The sequence below is a fragment of the Pongo abelii genome, chromosome 3 (assembly GCF_028885655.2).
Source record: "Pongo abelii isolate AG06213 chromosome 3, NHGRI_mPonAbe1-v2.0_pri, whole genome shotgun sequence".
NCBI classification, from domain to species: domain Eukaryota; kingdom Metazoa; phylum Chordata; class Mammalia; order Primates; family Hominidae; genus Pongo; species Pongo abelii.
Window position 1 is genome coordinate 139,454,414 of NC_071988.2, and position 18,068 is coordinate 139,472,481.

At 34.9% G+C, this 18,068-nt stretch overlaps 1 long non-coding RNA gene across 1 annotated transcript in view; it reads left to right on the forward strand.

Annotated features, from left to right (window-relative positions):
- LOC129059064 (uncharacterized) overlaps nucleotides 1-18,068 on the forward strand; it is a 251,055-nt gene that overhangs the window by 93,060 nt on the left and 139,927 nt on the right. The window lies entirely within an intron of this gene.

Consider the following 18,068-nt stretch of genomic DNA (forward strand, 5'->3'; position numbering starts at 1 on the left):
ACCAGTTCCACTTTGTACCTCTGGTAGAATTCGGCTGTGAATTTGTCTGGTCCTTGACTTTCTTGGTTGGTAAGCTATTAATTATTGCCTCAATTTCAGAGCCTGTTATTGATCTATTCAGGGAATCAACTTCTTCCTGATTTAGTCTTGGGAGGGTGTATGTGTCCAGGAATTTATCCATTTCTTCTAGATTTTCTAGTTTATTTGCGTAGAGGTGTTTATAGTGTTCTCTGATGGTAGTTGGTATTGCTGTGGGATCGGTGGTGATATCCCCTTTATCATTTTTTATTGCTTCTGTTTGAGTCTTCTCTCTTTTCTTCTTTATTAGTCTTGCTAGCGGTCTATCAATTTTGTTGATCTTTTAAAAAGAAACAGCTCCTGGATTCACTGATTTTTTGAAGGGTTTTTTGTGTCTCTATCTCCTTCAATTCTGCTCTGATCTTAGTTATTTCTTGCATTCTGCTAGCTTTTGAACATGTTTACTCTTGCTTCTCTAGTTCTTTTAATTGTGATGTGAGGGTGTCAATTTTAGATCTTTCCTGCTTTCTCTTGTGGGCATTTAGTGCTATAAATTTCCCTCTACACACTGCTTTGAATGTGTCCAGAGATTCTGGTATGTTATGTCTTTGTTCTCATTGGTTTCAAAGAACATCTTTATTTCTGTCTTCATTTCATTATGTACCCAGTAGTCATTCAGAAGCAGATTGTTCAGTTTCCATGTAGTTGTGTGGTTTTGAGTGAGTTTCTTAATCCTGAGTTCTAATTTGATTGCACTGTGGTCTCAGAGACAGTCTGTTCTTTTACATTTGTTGAGGAGTGCTTTACTTCCAACTATGTGGTCAATTTTGGAGTGAGTGTGATGTGGTGCTGAGAAGAATGTATATTCTGTTTACTTGGGGTGGAGAGTTCTTTAGATGTCTATTAGGTCCACTTGGTACAGAGCTGAGTTCAAGTCCTGGATATCTCTGTTAACTTTCTGTCTCATTGATCTGTCTAACGTTGACAGTGGGGTGTTAAAGTCTCCCATTATTATTGTGTGGGAGTCTAAGTCTCTTTGTATATCTCTAAAGACTTGTTTTATGAATCTGGGTGCTCCTGTATTGGGTGCATATATATATATTTAGGATAATTAGCTTTTGTTGTTGAATTGATCCCTTTACCCATTATGTAATGACCTTCTTTGTCATTTTTGGTCTTTGTTGGTTTAAAGTCCGTTTTATCAGAGACTGGGATTGCAACCCCTGCTTTTTTTTTGTTGTTTTCCATTTGCTTGGTAGATCTTCCTCCATCCCTTTATTTTGAGCTTATGTGTGTCTCTGCATGTGAGATGGGTCTCCTGAATACAGCACACTGATGGGTCTTGACTCTTTATCCAATTTGCCAGTCTGTGTCTTTGGGTTACCCACAAAGGGAAGCCCATCAGACTAACAGCAGATCTCTCAGCAGAAACTCTACAAGCCAGAAGAGAGTGAGGGCCAATATTCAACATTCTTAAAGAAAAGAATTTTCAACCCAGAATTTCATATCCAGCCAAACTAAGCTTCATAACTGAAGCAGAAATAAAATCCTTTACAGACAAGCAAATGCTGAGAGATTTTGTTACCACCAGGCCTGCCTTACAAGAGCTCCTGAAGGAAGCACTCAACACGGAAAGGAAAAACTGCTACCAGCCATTGCAAAAACATGCCAAATTGTGAAGCCCATCGATGTTAGGAAGAAACTGCATCAACTAATGAGCAAAATAACCAGCTAACATCATAATGACAGGATCAAATTCACACATAAGAATATTAAGTTTCTTGTATACTCTTATCATATGAATGGTTTGCAAATATTTTCTGTCATTTGAAAGGTTGTCCTTTCACTCTGTTATTTTATCTCATTGCTTTGCAGAAGCTTTTTAATATAGTTTCATTGGTCTATTTTTGTTTTAGTTGTCTACATTTTTGAGGTCTTTAGTCATAAATTCTTTGCCTAGACCAATGTCCAGAAGAGTTTTCCCTAGGTTTTCTTCAAAAATGTTTATAGTTTTTGGTCCCACATGTAAATCCTTAATCCATCTTGAGTTAATTTTTTTTTGTATATGGTAAAAGATAGGGGTTCGGTTTCATTCTTCTGCATGTCTATTCAATTTTCCCAGCATTATTTGTTGAAGAGGGTGTTTTTCTGCAATGCATGCTCTTCTCGTCATTGTGAAAAATCAGTTGATTGTAAATAAGCAGTTTATTTCTGCATTCTCTATTCTGTTCCATTAATCTGTGTGTCTGATCTTATACCAGTATCGTACTGTTGGTTACAATAGCCTTGCAATGTAATTGGAAGTCAGGTAATGTGATGCCTCCAGCATTGTACTTTTGCTCATGAATGTTTTGGCTCTTCTGGCTTTTTTTTTTTTTGGTACCATATGAATTTTATAATTGTTTTACTAAATCTGTGAAAAATGGTGTAATTATTTTGATAGAGATTGCACTGAATCTGTAGATTGATTTGGGCAGTATGGTCATTTCAACTATCTTAATTCTTCAAATCCATGAGCACGGAATATTTTTCCTTTGGCTTGTATCATCTTTGATTTGTTTCATCAGTGTTTTGTGGTTTTCCTTGTAGGGATCTTTCACCTCCTTGATTAAATGTATTCTTAGCTATTTATTTTATTTTATTGTTAGCTATTGTAAATGAGATTGCCTTCTTGATTTCTCTCTCAGCTAGATCATTATTGGTGTACTAAAAGGCTACTGAGTTTTGTATGTTGATTTTGCATCCTGCAACTTTACTGAATTGATGTATCAACTCTAAGAATTTTTTGGTGGAGTCTAGGTTTTTCTAGATACAGGATCATATCATTAGCAAACTGGTATACTTTGACTTGTTCTTTTTCAGTTTGGATGCCTTTTATTTCTATCTTTGCTGGACTACACAAGCTTGTCTCTTTAATTGTAGAGATTCCGGCATTCTAACTTTTTGACTCACTTCCCCTAATGTTGGAGCATTGGTAGGCACATGATCTAATGTCCACAGTAAAAACAGAAATCATTTAACCATTTATTAGTAACTAAATAAACATTCTACATTTCTCAACTGTTATATTCGAACAGAATTCAGGAAATTCAATATTTTAGACTCAGTTACTGGTGAAACCCCATTACTGGTAATCAAAATGTTATCAGTTATATCTTTTTGGTTGAAAAATAATTTTTACAAGTGAAATCAAACTAGTAAAATATACAAAGAAATTATTTCCCCACATTATTGAAAATGCCAATAGATTCACATTGTAAGGACTCTATACCTGAAGTATGTGTATATGTGTGTATGTGTATGCACATGTGTGCATGACTATCTTGGTTCTTTCTCGCCAGTCATATTTGTCCTCAAATCATGGAGGAAAAATGAATACAATGTTTCTAGGCTTTAAAAGTAACATAAAGCACTCTCCAGAGGAAGAGAGGGGGACTACGTCTTAGCATTCTCATCTAAAATCATGAAATATTACTCATATTGGGTTTATCAGATCAAAGGATATACTGTGCACATTTATCTAAGTACTTCTCTTAAGTAGAGGAAGTACTTCAAGTATGTAACTCACCTATGGATCAAGAGACACTGTCATAAATTTTATAAATAATACAGTTTCGGCATACATGGGCTCTTAGGAAGGAAAAGAGAGGGAAAGATTGAGTACATTTCCATTTTTTGTTGCAGCTCAGTAAATAGCCGAATAAAACAAAATATACATTGAATGAATTATCAAAGTCTCATTGAAATAAAATTTTGGTTATGTTACCCACAGTGTTAAGTCATTTTCCAAAAAATTACATTCTCAAAAATGAGTTTTCATAGTGAAACTTAATGTGAGGGTGGATTCCATTATACTGGACTACAGAACATTAGTTTTAGTAAATAATTTTATTAAAGCAAAAAATTGATCACTGATTATTCAAGACATTTCTCCTAATCAATATTAGTTAATCCCATGCAAGCTCAGATAGATGCTTTATCACATAACTTTGGAAAAGATACTAGATCACACACTCTGCTTGCTTGTCTTTTAAAGATCTTGATCTGATTTATGGTTTCCATTATTTGCAAACTTTCATTCCTTAAATAAACATCTAAGCCCCATGCTAAATGCTCCAACCACACTGAGCCCACAATTTTGAGGTATCACTGTGATTTTATTCACTGACACTCTCAGAAAGGGATCTTAAAAATAAATCTTCAGAAAAGCTGAAGCCAGACTGGAACACAGAGCCTGTTCAGCTTATCTTCTCATTGCACTAATTTTAATAGTAAACATATGTCCCTTGTTGGATGTGTGAATTCATATCACTTGAGTTTATATCTAGGTGTAGTATTTCTGGTTCAGAAGGTATGAATATATTCTAACTTAGTAGATTAAATTATTTTACAAGTGATTATGCCATTTTGTACACCCATCAGCAATTTATGAGAGTTCTAGTTGCTCAACATCACTGTCAATTTGGGATTATGAGACTAACCACATTACAAGAAAAGGATTTTGGCTTAGCCTCCATTTATTCATTTTCATAATGAGCTTTTCAGATGGGTGTTGTGTGAAAATATTTTTCAGGATCTGGCACAAGGAAATAAATCAGTGAATATTAGTTATAATAAAATTCTAATTAAAAATAGCCAAAACAACATGCCCAAATAGTATTCCCTAGCCAGGGGTTATCTTTTATTTCACCACATTTAACTGTTAATATATTCATTTGACTTTCTTTAGTGTTATAATGAAGAAGCAGTGATATCCTTTGGAATTGGAAAAATAGGTGTGCATTTTTAAATTAAAAGATTTCACCTTGATAAAGTGAGAATTATTCCCATAAAAAGAAGCTGTCCCATAGTGATAAAGTCATTATCCTTAATGTGGTACACCAGAAATATCCTCATAGAGTGTGTGCTTATGGAGTGGGCCTTCCAGATCAGTAAGGAATTTATAGTGTTGTATCAGAGAAGGTTTTCCTGTTGGAAAACAGAGCACTGTGGATGGGTAGATGACAGTATTGTGAGCAGATGGAATTAATGTTGGAGCAAAAAACAAGGTCTGACTTAGATTCACGAATACTCCACAAAAGAGTACCATTTTCCTCTACCTGCAGATTTTCTTCTGGAAACAAAAGCAAGGTTTATTTCCAATATTTTACTCCAAACATTCAAACAAACAACGTATGAGCAGCATGCCCACAGAGGAACATGTGTAGTTCTGTTTTGTTTTTAACCTATTAGGTTTTTTAATTACAAATACATTTTACAAAAATAACTGTAATTTTCCAAACTATTAAATTGGGGTTTTTCTCTATTATTTCACTCTGTTGGTTTTACCATTAATTCCTCTGAGTGAGTCCTTTCTAGACTCTTCTCAGCCCCTGGCAGGTAGGAGTACTCAAACATGAAATCAATCAGACTTTTAGAAATACGTTCCTGAGGAAATCCACTTGATATTTCTATTCTTTTTTCTGGCAGGAAGGCATTGTTTGCTCTCCGGCTGCTAGATGGTGTCTAAGTGTTCCAGATAATCTTTTCATTTTACAATGTGTTAAATCTATTAAAGAATAAACTCACAACTTAAAGGTTATTGCAAAGTTGAAGAGATGACAACACAACATACTAAGTCGTTAAAAGTTCATTTGAAATTCAGGATGAATGGGAGTACACTAAATTCACAGTGATTATCCATGTATCTTCCATCCAGCCCAGAAGTGCCTAGAGTCTCTGTTAAAAAAAAATACACTATGGTTCAGGAACAATATCTGTTTTAAGCCAATGACAACTAAACTCCTCAAACTAAAATTTAAAATTTGCCATTTCAACATTACCAGCATAATTCACACTATCAAGTCAGTATACAGAATCTCATGGCTTGAAGGTAGGTTGAGAAAGCAAGCATAGAACACCTCTTAGTGCCCAGTTATGGCTTCTTCTGTCATCATAAAATGCAAAGTACATATATGCAAAGATTGATGTGTTAGTTTCTTCTTTTGCTCAATTCAAAAACTAGCTGTCCACCTTCCTCAATCCTCAAACACAATGAAGCCAATAAATGTGAGGTTGTCAACATTATGAACATGAATATTAAAACATTACTTAGAAATACAAATAATTGATGTTTAAAGACTTTTTCAAGATATATGGGTATAAATTCAGCATAATAAAGTAATAACTTAATAATTTAAATAATGGTTAACAAATAACATCAGAGTCAGTCTGTTCTGCCTCTCACAGATATGTGATATTTGGAAGTTTCCAAAACATTCTAAGTCTTGATTTCTACATCAGTAAAATGATATCCATTTTATTGGTGTCACAGTGTTAAAATTAAATTTTAAAATTAAAATTATTTTCACATATACAGTCTCATATAAAATAGAAATGTAAGGCCAGGTACAGTGGCTCACACCTGTAATCCCAACAACTGTGAAGGCTAAGGTGGGACACGATCACTTGAGGCCGTGATTTTGAGACCAGCCTGGGAAACACAGTGAGACTCTGTCTCTATAAAAAATAAAAATATTAGCTGGACATGGTGAGGCATTCCTGTAGGCACAGCTTCTCAGGAGGCTGAAGTGAGAGGATTGCTTGAGTCCAGGAGTTCAAGACTGCAGTGAGCTAGGATGACATCACTGCACTCTAGCCTGGGTGAGAAAGCAAGAATCTATCTTTACATAAAATAAAACTAGATATATATATATATATGTACACAAATATATATAAATATACATACACACACATATATATGCATATCTCATATGTAAATGCAAGTGTATATTATGCATACACACATATCTTTTGCAGATTTAAAGCTTTATACAAATTTAACTCTATGAATTTTTCCAACATCGCTAGATAATTCATAAATGGTGATGTCTTCTAGTTTAGGCAACAGGCTTTTTAAACAATGTGCCATTATAACCAGACATGCGTGACAGTGCATGACAGTGCCATAGTGTAACTAAATGTGTCTTATAGATAGATATACCTCAAGTATATAGCTATTATCCTCTGAATAATAAACACACATTTATTTTAAGAATTATTGAATTTATAGTAATTTTATTTCCTTGTTAGCAACATGAGAAAACACTTTTCTAAAAACGTCAATTCTAAATACAATTCCTTCTATTTGAAAAGAAAATCATTTTTTTATCTGGGTAACTTACCTTAAAAAGATAAAAATTTGGTTCTTATTAGAATGCATGGTAAGTTAAAAGCTAAAGTTAACATTTTATGGCAAATCGCAGAGCTCAGTTAAATACCTATTTAACTGTTTTAAATAGGTATGCACTGTTCAGCAACCTCCTTAGGGTCAGTGTTCATCAGTTTGTTTCTTTATATCTTCATGTCTTTCCTGGAGCTTCATATATATCAAGGCACTCATATTTGTTGAAGTGGATTGATATAAGCTCAATTGTTAAAAGAGGAAAACAATTGTCCTCACAAGAGAAAAGTCTTGGTACCTCATTTGTAAATAACAATGTACTATACCCGCTTATTTATCATCTACCTCTCCTCTCCTGACAGACTGAGTACAGAAACCATGCTTCTCTCTCTCTCTTTTTTTTTTTTTTTTTTTTTTGAGACAGAGTCTGGCAGTGTCGCCCAGGCTAGAGTGCAGTGGCGCTATCTCAGCTCACTGCAACCTCCGCCTCCTGGGTTCAAGCTGTTCTCCTGCCTCAACCTCCCGAGCACCTGAGACTACAGGCACCCGCCACCAAGCCCAGTTAATTTTTTTTTTTTTTTTTTTTTTTTTGTATTTTTAGTACAGACAGTGTTTCACCATATTGGCCAGGCTGGTCTCGGAATCCTGATCTTGTGATCCGCCCGCCTATGCCTCCCAAAGTGCTGGGATTACAGGCGTGAGCCACTGTGCCTGGCCAACCGTGCTTCTTTTATCTGCCTACATGACATTAGCAGCTAGGATGACAAAACTGTATTGTTTATGAATAAATGAGCTTACAGTTCACTTTTAATTGGTTGACATATACCAAACAACATTTTACTTTATTCTTTGGAACTAAAAATTTGTCAGCTTTAATCAGTGTTTTTCAAGGAGAGAAAAACTGGCTCCAGGCATTAGATTTTTCTATAGGAATGCAGTGTGTGGTATCCTAATGTTATTCTTGATTTGCTAAGCTCTTTGAAATTTGAGTGCCTTTATAAAGTAAAAATTGAATTTGGCTTATAAATGTGAAGCTACAACTAAAATTCCTAAGAAATGAAACAGGCTCTCATTTTGTATGTTACAAATGAATATGATATGCTTTTAATACCAAGACATGCTTTTTTTTTAGAAACTAATGAACATAATATATTAAACTGCTGTTGAAAACAATAAAAGGAAAAGGTCAGTGGGTATAATCAACAAGTTTTCTATAAAGAAAGTTTCTGTTAGCATTACAGGAAAAATAGGAACTAGAAATAAAAGTAGAGGTGGAAAACTGCTTTTGGAAAATTAGAGAGAAGTAAAAAGAATTTAAATAATTAAATCAGTCTCAGGAGCAGAATTTCTGTCTTGTTCTTATTGATCAAGGAAAATGTGGCTCTCATATGAAGAGGGTACTGAGCGTCTAGAACAATGTTTGGCCGGAGTGGGCACTTGAGGTCCCCTTCTTTCCTCAGTGGATCAAATCAAACCTGGTCTACTTATTTTGTTTGTTTGTTTGTTTGTTTTTTGAGACGGAGTCTCGCTCTGTCGCCCAGGCTGGAGTGCAGTGGCGCGATCGGTTCACTGCAAACTCCGCCTCCCAGGTTCACGCCATTCTTCTGCCTCAGTCTCCCGAGTAGCTGGGAGTACAGGCACCTGCCACCACGCCAGGCTACTTTTTTGTATTTTTAGTAGAGACGGGGTCTACTTGTTTTTAACATTTCCCCACACTGTGGCCAAACCTTCTCATTCCATCTCCCCTAAGAGGAAGCTTTCATCATCTCATCTTCTCACTAATCGTGTGTCATTCTAATCCTACGGCTATGTTCCTCTTTTCCAGCTCCTCTAATGGCCTGGCTTCACAACAGTTAAGTTATGGAATCTAGAAGTATTCTACCAGGATAGAAATCCAAGTGTAGTTAGATTGGATACATTCAAATGGCATGTCTGGTTAATTATATCTAGATATAATTCTCCAAGCTGTGAGGCTAATTTTGTCAGTTTTACATAACATTAGTAGAATATGCATCTCACATTGATGGTGCAGTGATGATTTTATGTATATATATGCTCATTTCTCTTTAAGATTTATATTGTTAGGGAAAATACTCATAATTTTTGTTCTTATGTATAACACTTATTCATTTCCTTAATAAATATTCACTGAGTTTCTATTACATTCCAGACACTGTTTCAGGCACTGGAGATTCAGAAGCACAAGAAAGGGAGTTCCAGACATTATATAGATAGGAAACACAAAATGAACTGTTCATAAATCAGAATTGTAAGCACATGTTACCAACATTTGTATGAGTATATTTTAAATGAATATGCCAGTATAATTCACAAACTTCTCAGGGAAAATATGTCTCAAAATGAGGTTGATTTGTAACAAAATATAAATATAGATTCTGTATAATATTAAAATCTTTGACCAACTTCTTTATACATGTGAACAGATTGATCTTTTTTTGATATTCTGGTTATTGAAGACAATTAAAAATGATAGCTCTGTCATCGTGTTTGGTTGCATAGTTTCGTTACTAGTTTCATTTTTCAATTCACAGTTCATGTTCAGAAATATTTAATCTACTTGTCTATTTTGTAAAATACAAGTAACTAAGACAAAATAATGATAAATCCACTAACTTTGGCACAAAGAAACTGTGACATGTCAAACGCTGATGAAAACAAATGAGAGAGGTAAGCCATGGACAATCATAATTGTGCTCTGTTCACAGCTGGGTCACCAGAAGCAAAAACCACTGTACAGACCTGATCATCTGACAATGAGCTATATATAGGGCACATTTCTATCTGTGAATGAAATGTTAGTGAAACCTAATTCCTCTCTTATTCTTATGGGGAAATTAAGTATAAGCAACAGATCTATTGTCTCTTTGTGTGTCCCATCAAAGTATTACCCTATGTTAGAGACCACTATTCCAGACCAGAAAATTATTTATGGTTTTATCATTATTAATAGATTATAGTTGTCTTGACAAGATCTCTGTAGGAGTTTCTGCCTGTAATCCAGATAGCTGCCAACGAAAGATATGGTATACTGCACGGTTATGCAAACCTTCTTTTATTGTTGATATCGTAAACCCTCAGAATTTAAATGTCAAACATTTTCTAGTAAAATAAACCTATTTTTAAATATGTAATATAAAACACATAAAGAATTTGGTAGTGAAAAGTATAGTTCAAAAGTGAACTGACGTCTGTTTCCAGATCTATCCTTATTTCTTTGAACTTAAATCTTTGTGCCATCATGTGATCAATGTCATAGAATGTTAAATTATAGAACTTAAATAGTTAAATTTTCAACTGTCCTCATGATGCCATAATTTAAAAAGAAAGATAAATAAGCAAAAATAATTTTCTAATATAGTCACTGGACTTATCTACTAAAATCCATCTACTCTAGGTAATTACTCAAGACAGCAATTCATATATGAATATTATTTATATGATCATACATTTATTTCTCTCTCTCACTGTGTATATATATACATTACATGTAAATAATGTCTTAAATTACTTTGAATTACAAATTAAGGTATTTTATATGGAATAAACAGCTGTTTTAAATATTCAATAATGTAATTATGTACAATTATTCACAATTACCCTTTCATATTTTGAAAAATGTCAATTTTCAATGAAAATATAAAAGTATATATGTATATATAGTGTTTTATAAACTCAATTTTAAAAGTTGTATAAAGTATGCAAAAGAAGTAGGCAATGATTTTAGTGTTACTTCTATATGATGTTATTAAGGGTGACTTTTTCTACATCTCCTTTTTATTCTGTACTTTCAAAATTTACTAAATGATATGAGTTACTTGGATCACATAAAAGCAAACAGGGAAAGAAAAATTAACCAATGTGGCTATAGAGACAAACATTTATCTAACCAAGTTTTATTTTTGTATAGAATTTCTTCCTACTTAATTCAAAAACTAACTGCAACTTTATTTAAGACATGCAATTTGTCAGATGTTTCATTTAGTGCTACATAAAATTGATTTTCTGAAGTAAATACTTACAACAATCATTTTTCTTTGTAGTGTGTAACTTTCATACCAATTCATGTTTATAAAGGCAAGGTTTTGAATTTGAATGATGTTTGAGGTTAGGCAGGCTTTATAAATGTACGAAGAAGCTGATTTAACACAAAAGGGAATGGTTGGGGACCCTGGAAAACTGGAGAGTGCATGACCTGCCTAAGGACATTCTCTTAAAACTGTCAATACTTTACTAGCTGAAGGAAACATGTCCACAGGCTGAGTTCAGATCATAGGATAAAATTTGCAATCAGTAATTACAAACTCAACTTTATGCTTAACAAGACATAATGGAAATAAACATGAAAACTGGAGGTGAATTTCACCATTATCATGGTGAAAAACTATGCAAAATGATTAGGTAAACAACAAATATAAAGAAATGTATTAATGGTGACAAGCAGGAATCTCATGTACACATATATAGAATTTATTTATATAAACTTTAATTGCAGCATTAAATGTGAATTGAAAATATAAATTAAGAATTACAATTTGCTCAAGCTTGATAAGGATGCTTTCCAGAGTTATGTGACCATTGAACCAAGAAGGATTTTTATAGCCTCAATTGGCTGCAGGCATTAGGTCCCTTTAATGTGACATTAATCTCACTTGGTTTCTGCACTAGCCCTGACGAGGGAAGAAATCTATCTAGAGGCTGCAACTTGCCACTTTCTAGAATTGTTTTGTGAAATTCATGCTCCTTTCCTTCAATCTCTGCAAGTTTGATCCAGATTCCTGTTTAGATCCACAATTATCCACTGTCTTGATGGCTGAAATGTTGACCACTTGGCTGTCCCTCTGGTATCCAAACTATTCTTCCCAACCTCAACTTTGAATACTGGATGGTCTTCTCCACACACCTAAGTGCCAGCTAGCATTCTGCTCAAGAGGCCTAGCTTATTGCCATGATGTCCTTTCTTTTCTCATTTGAACATTGTCCACTTTACATTCTTTTTTTTTTTTTTTTTTTTTTAAGTAAGATCTTGCTCTGTCTTACAGGCTGGAGTGCAATGGTGCAATCATGGCTTACTGCAGCCTGCACCTCTAGGCTCGAGTGATCCTCCCACCTCAGCCTCTCAATTATCTGGGACCATAGGCACAGGCCACCTGAACCACCTAATTTTTATATTTTTTGTAGAGATGGGTTTTGCCATGTTGCCCTGGCTGGTCTTGAACTCCTGTTCTCAAGTGATCCTCCCACCTTGGCCTCCTAAAGTGCTGGGATTACAAATGTGAGCCATGGTACCTGTCCTCACTTTATATTCTCTTACAGCTGAAATTCATCCACTGGATTGGGCCTCTTTCATCAACATTGGGTCAAATCAAACCTGAGTATGACAAACCTTTTGGGGTCCTAAATGTCTTACTCTTAGTTATACTCTTAAGATACCAACCTTTAGGTAGATAGCACTTTATATACAGTCCCAGATAATTTTGGCATGCAATATTTCTTCTCTTATTCCATGTTTATGTACCATCAATAATCCAGAAGTTTTAAATGAAAAGACACTTTGAATTACACTATTACATGGAGTTATGTACCAGAAAGAAAGAATTGTTATTCCAACATTAATTATTATATCCACATTGTACATCCATTCAAAAGTCAGCAGACTTGTTTATGGCAGAAATGCTTTTGACTATTTAAGATTCCGACATTTTTAGGAAGCTGAGAAAAGAGAAATCTTCCTTTTTCTGGTATCATTCAGAATTCAGTCAAAACACTGCAGACTGGAAATGACACATTTTGTTTCGACCCCTGAAAGTGAAAAGGAGGATAATCTCTGATGAAAACTGTTGTACTGTGAACATTGCCACAACATGAGCGGGAGATTGCATAGACAGAGGGTAGTGCATATGTGCCTTTTGGAATTATTAACAGGCAAAAAATCCTTGATAGACACAACATAAAAATTAGGGGCATTATTATGATCATGCATAGAATAATATAATTTGTAATTCATTTTTAGAGTAATAGAAAATTAAAGATACTCATAGGAATAATAAATCTAGAGTATAGAAGTCACAGAATTCCCACAAAAAAACTGGCTTTGTTATTCTTCTATAACCAGTGAGTGAACCAACTCGAAATTGAGTATCTGTCAAAATGCATCAAGAAAAGTAGAAGCTGAGAAATTTACTTAAAATATTCTTGTTTCTGTGTCAGACAAATTTCTTATCTGAGGAGAGATCCCTGCTTTCACGGCACTAATGTTCCAATACTGGAAAATAACCTAGATATTTTGAGGAACATACAAGACCGGGGGCTTACAGCATAATGAACATGAGAGTTCAATTCTAAAATGAATTCAGAGAAATAGATTCCTAATCAAAGAAGGTCTGAAACATAATGGGAAGAAATTGGGATTTCACTGTAAATTAAATCTTTAAAAAATGAAAAGCTTTTAATCATGACATAAATAATCTGTAAAAGATAATTCTGTTCAATCAACGAAGAATAGATGTAGGACAATAGCCACATGTTGAATTTTAGCTGAGTCATCTGCTCCTACAAAACAGAAATGTTTAAGAAATTCTCCCCCCTTTTAGTGTTCTGGGTAATGGCTTATTACAATGAAATGCCCTTTCCCATAAGACTTTGATAAGACTCACAGGAAGTATCCTTATTTACCTGAGAAAAGGCCAGACACATGCCCTCTAAATTCCCTTTCCTTGCCCCTTAAATAATTAACTAAATCGCTTGTCCTTACTGATCAATCAGTTCAAAATACTTGCTAACCAAACTTTGTTTTTTGTTTTTGTTTTCCTTCCCTGGACCTTTAAACCTTGACCCACCTTCAGCCTGAGCCAACATACAACATGCAACCCTTCCTGAAAACTGGCTGACTTCAGAATAAAACATTCTCTGACTTACTATCCCACTCTTATGCCACTCTTTCCTCCGACTTCTCCACACACCATTCTTCCTAGCCTTGTTTACTCCTCCCCATAAAAGAGAAACCTCTTTTGCCTAACACTTCAGATGCTTGCAGAGCTCATAATCCGAGTGAACTTCCTATTTGAAATAGTCCTCTCCCCTAGGCAGGGTGCGGTGGCTCACGCCTGTAATCTCAGCACTTTGGGAGGCCTAGGCGGGCGGATCACGAGGTCAGGAGATCGAGACCGCGGTGAAATCCCGTCTCTACTAAAAATACAAAAAAATAGCTGGGCATGGTGGCAGGTGCCTGTAGTCCCAGCTACTCGGGAGGCTGAGGCGGGAGAATGGCGTGAACCTGGGAGGCGGAGCTTGCAGTGAGCCGAGATCGCGCCACTGCACTCCAGCCTGGGCAACAGAGGGAGACTACATCTCAAAAAAAAAAATGAAACAGTCCTCTCCTTTCCCCCATCATGGAATAATCCTTTTGAATAAATTATCTCCTTTCCTAAGTCCCTATTTGTTTTTATTTGACAATGCGCATGGATGAAAGCCTAGATGTAATTTAGGTTATTGATGTCATAAAAATGAGGTAAAACGATAGATTATATTTACATAACTTCAGAGAGCAAGAATAGTGATGATTTTACCAAGAAATGGAAGACTGCAAGAAAAACATGTTTGATGTTAAGAATAAATATCAAGATTTTATTTTGGTCAGTAAAATTTAAGATGTTTTTTAAACATCCTAGTAGGCAGTTGGAGTTTCATAGGAGTGATGAGAGCTGCGTGTTAATTTGAGAGTCATCAGCATAAAGGCTATATTTAAACAAAGTCACTAGAGGAGATAATCTATGAAGAGAGTAAAAATGGAGAAGAAGAGAAAGAAAGTTTAGGACTGAGACTTAGAGTACACTAACACTTAGAGATCAAGCCTAGGTTTAAGAACTGAAAAATGAAATTAGCTGATGCCTTGTGCTGGGGGAGGGAATCAAAGCATTAAAAAACTTATAGGAATCAGAAGTGTATCAAGAGTGTGATCCGAGAGAACAAAATAGGTGTCTTGAGGTTGTGCAACCACTCATTCTGCTTGCCATACAACAGCCAATAAATTGAGAGACAAGGAGTTAGAGCAAGGAAGGCAACTTTATTTCGGATAGCCAGCAAACCAATAACATGGTAGACTAATGTCCTAAAGAACCATCTTAAGTCAGCAGAGATTTCAGGCTCTTTTTATGTTGAGGACGGGGGAAGATGAGGAGGTTGGGATCAAGAGGTAACTGATGACCGCAGACATCTGGATGCCAGCAATGTTCCAAGGAGGTTTGGAATTTCTTTCCCCTTGTTCAGGTCACAATGCTCCTATAAGTTTTTAACAAAAAGTAGTCAGTTGTTTACATACTTCTCTTTTATTCACAGAGTTAGTTTCAGAAACTACATGATTGTTTTTGCAAATTATCTCAGTGCTCTAAAATTATCCTAGTCTATTTGTAGGAGGCCCCTTAAACAAAAATGGAGTTATTTATGTTAGTTCTTTGGCTGTTTCACTGTGGCACTTTTTCCCACAAGATCTGGAACATTGAGTACCATACACTTCAATAGATATAAATCCTTGTATGTTTGTCTATGTCATGGCATTTCTAGTATGTTTTATTAAATTTGTCATGATTACCATTAAAATTCCAGCAAAGTAAATCAATTAAAAATCAGAAGTGAGGGATTAGTAACCTGTTGGTCATTACTACCAGTGTGCTACATCAATTTAACTTAAGCAAATTATTATTTGTTCTTACTATTCATTTCTTGAAGTAGAACAACATAGAACTTAACATTTCCAGTTGACTTCTTTCTTTGGTGAACATGTTAACAGAAAACGCAAATTTGTCTGTAGAAACTAGGAACACATCTGTCCTAGCCAGTCAGTGAGGAGAACTTGTCAACTCCAAGTGAGGATATATCCACTGAAGGAACTGCAAGTCACTATCAAAGGAACTGGAAAAATGCTTGCAAAAATTTATATAACTTGTTTAAAAATAAACACTTATAACTTATTCCTGATTCTTCTCAGCTCTCAAATCCTCCCCTAAGAGTATTTAGATGAGTAGGAATTCACCCCTAAATCTTTCTGATCACACAGCACAATGATAACTCTGAGTACCAGTATAAACATATACATATTATTATTTTTGTAAGTTATATTAATAAAAACAGGAACCTCAATTACATAGGTTCATCCATGTCACCTGGTTTTTTTAGTAGTTTGGATATCTATTCAGGGCAAATATAAAGAGGAATCACTGGATTCCTTTTCCTCAACAGAAAATAGCATAACTGCATAGAAACAAAAATGCATGCCCCAAGGAGAACACAGAACTTTTTCTGGAGCAGTTTATGCTGTCAGCACATTCCAGATTGATTTATAAATCTAATATGAAAGATTGAATAAACAGTCTGTGTGTAATTTAATATCTCCAATTTTATATCCCATCTAAAACTAAGTTAAAATCGATTACAATGTAAGAAGTACATCTACAAAACAATTTATTTTGGCTTCTTCTGTCTTGAAAACCACTAAAACAATAAAGGAATTTTTAACTGTTATCTTCTACTTAGCCCTCATAGTACCAAAATCTAGGTATCTTTATACTATCTTCTAAAGAAACATCAGACACATATTTATGAGAATGCCAAGAAGTTGAGTTTCAATGAATTCTACATATATAGCATTCAGTGAATGCTATATCTGTATCTGATACTTGAAACATTTATTAATAAGAATAATCATCAGGGCCGGGCGTGGTGGCTCACGCCTGTGATCCCAGCACTTTGGGAGGCCAAGGCGGGCAGATCACGAAGTCAGGAGATCGAGACCATCCTGGCTAACACGGTGAAACCCCATCTCTACTAAAAATATGAAAAATTAGCCAGGCGTGGTGGCAGGCGCCTGTAGTCCCAGGTACTCGGGAGGCTGAGGCAGGAGAATGGCGCGAACCCAGGAGGTGGAGCGTGCAATGAGCCGAGATTGTGCCACTGCACTCTAGCCTGGGTGACCCAAAGAGACTCCATGCCCCCCCAAAAAAGAAAAAAATCATCATCATCATCATCATCATCATCATTAGTACACCAGCTATAATACAAAGTTGTCTTTTGTTGCTTTATTGTGCCTCTTGAACTAATGCTTCACTCTTTTTCTACTTTTAACAAAGTCTGATAATGTAATTAATTTCAAAAGTACCAAGTTTTCAGTTGAACCGTTAGATTCTCAGATAGCTTTAGATCTTAGTTTCAAAACTGAAGTTTCTACTTTTCTACTCTAATTAGCATCACTATCGGCACTAAACACAACTTGTGACTTTGAAAGGTTTTTTTTTTTTTTTTGAAAACTATACCAAGAAGCCAAAAACCAGTTCAATGCTCCCAATCTATTTAAATTTCCATGTGTATAATATATGACAACACTAAAACTTCCAAACAAATCATAAAATTTGATAGCACTTTTAAAATTCTTATTGTAATACGTTTTACATTCTCCGTTTCTAAGTATTATTTCAGATTGACAACTCAAAACTATTTTGAATGTATTTTTCCCACCTGAAAACATTAGAAGTGACCTTCACTTCTATTTATACTCATATGAGAATACTAAAAAGAACATGGATATTTATATATATATAGTGTATGTATATGTGTGAATATACTTATACGCATCACACACAGAAAAACACAATCTATAGCACATATGTAGCAATACAGCCATGAATATTTGTGTTCTATTTTATTTACAGCTGTAAGTTTCATTGAAGCACAATCAAAATCTCTATTTGACATGTAAAAACACATAATGAGTCTAATGATAAAACTCCTGAAAAAGTACCAAATATGAAGTTGATTACAAATAAATATGAGTGTCAGAGATTATAGGTATATTGTGTCTATATTTAAATGTCCTGTC